Source organism: Dasypus novemcinctus, chromosome X, assembly GCF_030445035.2.
Source record: "Dasypus novemcinctus isolate mDasNov1 chromosome X, mDasNov1.1.hap2, whole genome shotgun sequence".
Taxonomy (NCBI): Eukaryota; Metazoa; Chordata; class Mammalia; order Cingulata; family Dasypodidae; genus Dasypus; species Dasypus novemcinctus.
The window spans coordinates 144,759,103-144,767,520 of record NC_080704.1 but is presented as its reverse complement, the minus strand read 5'-3'; the positions used below and the strand labels follow the sequence as shown (position 1 = coordinate 144,767,520).

At 38.8% G+C, this 8,418-nt stretch overlaps 1 pseudogene; it reads left to right on the top strand.

The window, feature by feature from the left end:
• Window positions 1-225: 225 nt before the first annotated feature.
• LOC101431802 (sentrin-specific protease 5-like) lies at window positions 226-1,836 on the top strand (annotated as a pseudogene).
• Window positions 1,837-8,418: the final 6,582 nt, after the last annotated feature.

Genomic DNA, 8,418 nt, shown 5'->3' with positions numbered 1-8,418 from the left:
GCAAGTTAACCTGGGGATTTAAAATCTATAATGGAGCAGCAAGAGAGGAAGCTGGATGATCGTGGCTCTTGTAAGCAGACCGGGCATCTCCTCGCCCACGGGCTTCCCCTATCACTGGCAAAGGCGGAGACCGAGTCCGAGCTGCCACAGTGTCTGGACCCACGGCAGGGCAGGTGCCGGTAGGAGGGATGTAGCTACATCAGGATCTCATTATGCATCAGAAAAATGAAAAAACTGAGGAAAATTCTATGGATGGAAGGAGTGCACTTAGCATTTTCTGAGAAGCTGAATACTGGGTTTGGAGTTTTTAAGAAGTTTTACTTTCATCAATATTTGTACATTCTGAAAGCTAAGCTGGGAAGACCAATTACTTGGAGCAGGCTGTTGAGGTATTTCCAGTGCAGAAAGAAGGCCCTTCAAATCCAGAAAACATGGATCCAGGATGAATCCCTTTTTGCCAAGACCAAGTCCAGTGTGGTTGCACAAAATGTTAGCACTTTGTCCTCTAAAGTGAAAAGAAAGGACACTAAACACTTCATTTCCTCATCAAGGACTCTTGTGAAGCTCCAAGCAGAAACGTTATTATCATCAGCAAAGAACTCTGAGCATGAATACTGTGGAAAGGAAAGTCTCTTGAAGGCAGTTGCTGACTTACCAGCAAATAGTGTTTTAGGCCAGGCCAGTGGTCATAGACCTAGGTCATAACTGCAAACTTCTGACTTTCCCATGAAGTTCAATGGGGAGAGCCAAAGTCTAGGTGAGAGCAGCACGATTGTGATCACCTTGAGCAACCATAAGAGAAAGCTCTTTTTTTATGGCTGCTACCAAGGGCTAGAGGACCACAGAAATGGGAGATCACTGATTCCTCAAAAGTTCCAACTTAACCAACATAGAAGAATAAAAGAATCTCCTCTTACGAAGTATGAGAATTTATCTTTGATTAGATTGCAGTACAGAATTCTCAGATTCCAGCACTTCAGAACGAAAAGCAAAGTTTGCAAGCTAAAAAAAAGCCCAGGAAAGCTGTATGCAGAAGGTCACTGGAGACCATCAAGAGGCCCTTAGCGAAAACTGTGAGGGTGGCAGTTGCAGCCCATTCCCTTCCCTAGAACGTGAAGACTTCTTGTCAGCATCAGCTGTACTTCACAATTATGGACAGTAAGGCTGTGGTGAAGGGAAAGAACTCTCATATGCCTGATGGATGCACTACAGGAAGTCCTTTCTTGGGCAAGGAGCTTAACTCAGGTGAAGCATTCCCTGACCAACAGAATGGCAGTGCCACATCCACATGGGACCAGTCACCCTTTTCCTCTCCTAAGTGGGAATATACAGAGCTGATTCATGACATCCCCTTACCAGAACATCATTCTAGTAACAAGTTCATATTGGAAACTGAAAGAGAAATTATGACTCTTAGTCAGGAAAATCAGACAAGTACCATCAGTGATGACAAAGTTAAACTGTCAGTGTCTGGGGCAGATAATTCTTTGGGTAGTATAGATGAGCCAGTGTCTGAAGAGACTGTTCAAAATGAGAGCTCATACCAGATGGAGGAGGATAGATTTCTCAATTAGAACATTCTTAGTTCTGGACCACCCTTACTGTAAAAGTCCACTGGAGGCTCCCCTGATGTGCAGTGGACTCAAACTAGAAAATGAAGTGGGAGGTGGGAAGAGCACTCAAAAAGCATCTCCAGTCGATGATGAACAGCTGTCGATCTGCCTTTCTGTTATGCATTCTTCCTTTATTCTTCCCCAACTTCCAGCCTACACTTGCTATGCATTATTTCTTTGCCTTCCACATATGGATTTTTTTTTAAGAGTTAGAAGCTCTTGAAGCCTTTTATGTTGCTGTATTATATAGATGTTCCAGAGCTTATGTAATTAATTCTCAAATAATGGACGTGTGTTGCTTCTGATATTTCCTTCTGTAAACAGCGGTGAGTGAAATTATTTCTTTACATTTGCACAGTTTTTTCTATAAGTTAAATTCCTAATAGTGGAATTGCTGGTGACAGATTATTGACACAAAATTTTAAGAGAATTGCTAAATGTTGAACCAGTTTACACCCGTTAAGCTTTGCCAGTATTATAGATTGCATGAGAATTGTTTTATTTTGTGTTTTTAAATTTAAATTACAGTATTTTTTCTATGCTTATTGGCCATTTTTGCGTGTGTATGGTTTTCCTTTGCCCGTTTCTGTGATGCTTATATTTTATTTATTTATTTACTGTATGGAAACGTCTATGTACCAGCCACTGTACTAGTTATTAATATTGTAGTAACCACCAGGATATACTGATTCCTATCTTCATTGAATCATACTACTTTAAAAGATATTAAAATAAATATCAATTGTAAGTATCATAATAATTTAAGTTTTTCTCTTCCAAAAGATAAAAGTGCTCATTGTTCAGACTTTAAGATATTTTTGCTTAATATAAAATTTCAGTTCTTACAGGGTAAAAAATAAAATAAAATAAAATAAAATAAAATAAAATCTACAATGGGGAATTGTAGCTTGTAAATCAGCCCTCTTCTTTCATTTTCACTCCTTTCCTCTCTACCTGGGAACCCTATTCTGTTATTTTCTCCCATTTCTCTTCCCTCCCTACCTGAATAAATTACTGGCCTAACTCACTTGGCATGCTCTTGAAATTCATTTCTGCAGCATAGCTAAGAAGTTAGATAAAATTCAGTAACATATTTTGTGAGCCAGTTTAAGAGTTTATTAGTGAGTGAAACTATGGCCTATGGCCTGTTCAATGCCTTCCTTTGGTTCTCTATTTTAAACAGGTTTGCATATGGGCCCCCAGAGGATATAATTCTGTGAGGAAAGGAACTGGGCTTCAGAAATTCTCTGCATCCATGCAGTGAGCCCCGCCTTGTTAGATCTAACCCCAGTTAGGAGGGCTGGGGCACAGACCTGTAACCATCACCTTCTCCCACCCTCTCCCCTAGATGGAACATGGCAGTAATGGAGAGCTGGAGAGCAGAGAGCTTACCCCTCCCACTGATTCCATGTCTCTGCAAGTGGCATTCCTATTTGACTATACCCAACTACCTGGAGGAATGAAGTGGGAAAGTGGCAGGAGAGCCAAAATGGATGCCGTGGGAATTTCTTCCCCAGGGCTGTCACATGCCATGATACCCTTGCAATTTCTAACCTTTACCATGTTTTAACTTTTTGTTGAATTTCTTTTTGCAAGTTTGTGTTAGGATGATTTGGTCTGTTTTAAAAAGTGTGAAAATGAAAAGTACCTTTGTTTAGCAAGGAAGCTATTGCCTCAGAACCACGAAGACTTTTAACTTTTTACAATTAACCTCTAATCACGTAATGGCCTTTTGATAAATGCTTTAACTGGAAAACTATCAGACAATAAAGTCATAAGAACTAAGGCTGTGTTTACTAATTCTGGAAGGATAGGAGGAAGAAGCAATATTTGTATTGGCAGCTTTAGGTTGAAATCTAATCAGCCTGTCTCCCAAGTCCAGGCTGCCATGGAAATGCCCGGCAAGAGGGGGTCCCTGATTTCCTGGGGTGGTGGAAATCAGGGAGCAGCCAAACATTTCTTGAGATTTAACTCAGGAACTTCTGTTTTGGTCAGTCAGCTTCAGAACCTGGAAAGTAGGGGTGCAGAGGAACAGAGCAGAAAACTGAATGGCCCCCATTTCTTGGGCCCAACCATTCAGAAAGCAGTCAAATATTTTCTGGGGCAAACATCTCAGCTGCATTGATTTGGGGCTACTACTCAGGCGTCCTTGTGAACTTTGGCTCATTTATCTGATATTCAGAATCAGATACCCACAAGACCTACCCACATGGATGATTGTGGGCAGTTATGCCCTGAAAATAAATATTCTCAGGATGCTGAGACAGGGTTTCAGCTCCAAATTATGTGGAGTGGTGAATTTATCAGACTAGTACTCTGGGCTTCCACAATGGTCGACTAAATGGTCCTTCTTCATTCTTCCTAGAATAATGGGTGCACTCTCTAACCTATCAGAAAACTCCCTGTAGTAGTCTCTTAGCAATCAGGAAATTCTCTCTACTGCTGGTCCACATGGCCACAGTATAGCCAAGAGCAGCCTCTGTATAGAACACTGAATTCCAGTTAAACCAATGTAAAAAAAGAGAACAGGTAAATCTGAGGCCCAGAAACCTTATGCCATGTCTCCTTAATGAAATGAGGAAATAAATCTCAAACTTCTCAGTTTAAACTCAATTGTTCCTATAAATGGTGTGAATAGTGATCAAAATAAAAGAAATCTCATATTCCATCAATCAAGGTCAAAGAGTTCCTTGAAATGCTAAAGGTATAAAATTCTCTCTTCTGTTTTAACTTGTGCATAACCTCATGCTCAGCTTTGAAATCTGTGCTTAACTTTGTCAGTTTGCTTGTCCCTGGGAAATCAGATTAGGTGTTCCTCTGTTACAAACTGAATAACAGAAAAGGTATCCTGAAAATTAGTCTTTGAGAGTCAATACCTTCTTGCTAGTGGATTTAATGTATAAATCACAAGAGAAATTAATTCAATTGCCAGAAAAGCAAAGAAACTTCACAAAATTGTTACTAATAAAGTTCTTGCGGCTTAGTTAATAAAGGTACCCAATTCATTAAGGTAAATACTTACTAGAAACTGTAACAAAGAATTAAGTTCATTTAGAGATGCATTTTTATTATAAAACAGCAGAAGGATAATAACTGAAATTGTAACTGGGTGGATTTAGCATGAACCTATTATTGTAAAAGTAAATTCTAAACTGACCTTACCTACATTTATGGTCACTTCAAGATTAGCTTCACCCTTTGCCTTTGTCTTCGGTTATGTCATTACAGCTTCTGCCCCTATAGCTCAGGGAAAATCAAACTGAGACATCCCCATCTCCTGTCCTACTGGTATTAGTAACCCTGCTTTCTTTCATGGTTCCAAGTGTGGACTATACTGGTGCCTGGTGGAATTCTTGACTCTTGGGGTTGAATGTCAACTATCTCTGTCCAGTGGCCACTGGGGTCTTTATCTTCGAGAACTGGAAAGTGAAGAAGGTCTCCTGCCTTGACTGTCTGGGGTTCTAAAAGTGACAATTCATGAGAGAAAACAGTTTCTCTGAGGCTTTGATAGTCTCAGTGAATATACGTAGAATTAGTCTTGCTCATCCAAAGTCTGCTAAAGTCAAAGTAAAATATAAAGTTCTGAAAAAAAGGGAAATTGTATTAAAGCATTGGGAATATTTTGGTTATAAGCCATTAGTTAAGAAACAAAATTCTTGTGCAAAACTGCATGGTCATAGTGCAAATTAAAGAACAAACCTTCCAGGAGATCTTTCAAATATTTTGCAGTTTAACTTAATTTGTAAAAAATTAAAGTTTTAAATAATTAAGTTGTGGTTTTATGTGAAACTATTCATGCCTGCTTATTTGCTCAGTGTGTAACTTCATACATCAGGATAATAATATCAACTTAGCCAATGATGGATATTCTAATTTCATATCTAATGAAATTAAGTTAAAGAAATGTAGGACTGCCCTCAATTAAATGTATAAAGGAAATTCCATTGGTTGCTAATTGTAATCTAAGGTAAATTAGCCAGTCTGTGGTTGTGGCCAATTATAAAAGTTTGCAAAAGCATCTTCCAAAGTGAAGCATTTAAATGGCTCTAGTTCTAAGAGTCATTATTAAATAAAAACCTAGATTAATATTAATGGCAAAAAGTATCTTCATAGCAATAAAACCTGTCTTAAAGTCACTTCAATGAACATATTCAAGTGGTAGTAATGAAAAGTTACTTTGATTTCTTTGGGAATCTTCAGTTTTCATTTTAAAAATGGAAAAAATAATTTTGCCTTTAATGCTAAAATAAAATACCTGCTAATGTCTTCATGGTAAAAGTGTAAAAATAAAAAGCAAAGTACTAAAATATTGATCTCAATTAATATGTAGCACATTGCATTGGAAAAGTTTAAAAGGTATACAAAAATCAAGAAATAGACTTCAGCATTGTCAAACTCTCCTGTGCAAACCAGGCCTTGAATATTTGCAATTTGCTTCTCCGTAGGAGTTAGTGGCTAGATTGGTCACTGACAGCTCAAACAATAAAGGTATATACTATATTTCTGGTTGTGCTTCTGAAATTAGTGGAAACTGCATTGCAGTTTCAAACTCCTGCATCAGGCAATGATGGCTCACTACAACCAAATGTACAATGGATATCACCTCGAAATTGGCACTGTTCCATAGTGCAAAAGAGTGCAATGCACCAGGCTGGTAAAATACTGGAAACTACCTTCTTAGCTTCTCTCTAAGATCAATGATGCTGCGGGTTGCTCACTGTGTGAAAGACATGCCAAGTCGAGCCATAATTAAAAGAGTATTATAAGTAGAATTTTTTAAAAATATTTTTTTTAATTTATTTCTCTCCCATCTCCCCCCATCCCAGTTGTCTATTCTCTGTGTCTATTTGTTGCGTCATCTTCTTTGTCCGTTTCTGTTGTTGTCAGTGGCAAGGGAATCTGTGTTTCATTTTGTTGTATCATCTTGTTGTGTCAGCTCTCCATGTGTGTGGTGCCATTCTTCAGCAGGCTGCACTTTCTTTCAGGCTGGGCAGCTCTCCTTATGGGGCGCACTCCTTGTGCATGGAGTTCCCTTATGTGGGGAACACCTCTGCGTTGCAGGGCACTCCTTGTGTGCATCAGCATTGCACATGGGCCAGCTCCACAAGGGTCAAGGAGGCCCGGGGTTTGAACCACGGACCTCACATGTGGTAGACAGACACCCTAACCACTGGGCCAAGTCCGCTGCCTATAAGTAGAATTTACAATTTGGCATTATGAACTGCTTCCATGGAGAGATTACATGTAAGGTATTGCAAACCTGAAACTTGAATTTATTAATTGCAACTCAAAGAGAAACTTATGCATTGAGTAGTACATTAATTAGTATTAAATACTGTACTTTTATCCTGTTCTAAATATATGCCTAATGATTATAGTATTATCTTTTCTATCAAATCATGTACAGAAGAACATTGAACATGTTAAAAGTCCTGGTAAATTTCATTTTCTAAATAATTAATGTGCTTAATCCAGGTCTTCCTCCTACCCCTTATTCCAATACCTCTCAGTTAAGCCCCTGTCCAGATGTTGGGATCATATCCTGGGGAGGACTGGCAAACCCACATGCCATCCTACCAGATCTAAGTGTTTTCCAACCAGAAATGAAACATCAAATGAGGTGGCTAGAACCCACTTCAGCTTACCCACTTTAAGATGGTTCATGGCCAATTTTTCCTTACCTAGGACCTGAAAATCAGGTTCTGATCACAACTTGGCAAAAAAAAAAAAACATAAAACAAAACAAAACAAAACAAAAACAAGCATCACCACTATGTAAAAAACTTTACTCTGTAGTTCTGATTAATCCTTAAGCTATTAAAGACATTTGCAACTTGAAGCAATAATCCAGAATGAAACCAGCTGCCCAAGAAAAGTGCCAGTTCACCAAAAGCACCTGATGGGACATAGGAAAGCCAGGCATCAGATAGCCTGAAATACCTCTTCAAGAGACAAAGCTAAGTAGTGTCTACATCAAAGTCAACTGTTCCCTCTAACTCTAGCCCAAATGCCTATTGCTAGAGAAAATAAACAAACCAATCATCATTTTAAAAAGCTTTGTTTGTTTTCTTTTGAAAGAGGCAATGTACCTTCTTATCCCCCTCTTATCTGCTTTAAGCAAAACCATCACCATCAAAAATTGGGTTTAGCAATCTGTACTAAATCCCTTTATCTATTTCAATCACTCCCTAGAATTAACAGCATAAATGAAGCCAGCCATACCTTAGAAGCTCTAAAAGAGCAAGCAGACACTCTTACTGCTATGGTGATGCAAAATCACAGGGCAACAGACATGCTAATTACAGCACAGGGAAGGGTATGTCCTTTCTTCAAGAAAAAAAAAAATCAGCTCTATGTAAATTATTCTAAAACAGTCCTTAAAGGTATTGAAAACCTGCTAAATAAAACCCACCAATGTCAGGGAAATGCAGCCATTGCAAACACCTGACCTCTTTCTACTCCTATGGTCCAGTGTCCTCTCAGTGGAACCATATATTCTATAAATTATAATCAAGATTATTTCTTCCAGAATCAACATCTTGTTAGCCATATGAGAAGTTCTCCCAGCTTTATACAGGATGTCAGATCTGTCTTCCTCCTGTTGAGATAGAGTAGCAGGAGAGTTCTACACTTTGTCAGGTAGGACCTTCAGCCTCTAACCAGCAGGAAGTAGCTACAGAAGAAAGATCATCTTCCTTAAGCACCCCTTTAATATTAAAGGTGTAAAACTCTCTGAGGGGACAATGAAGCAGGCTAGTAAAATAGGGAATTAATAGATGGATTTGGAATCTGGCAAAGAGTCCAT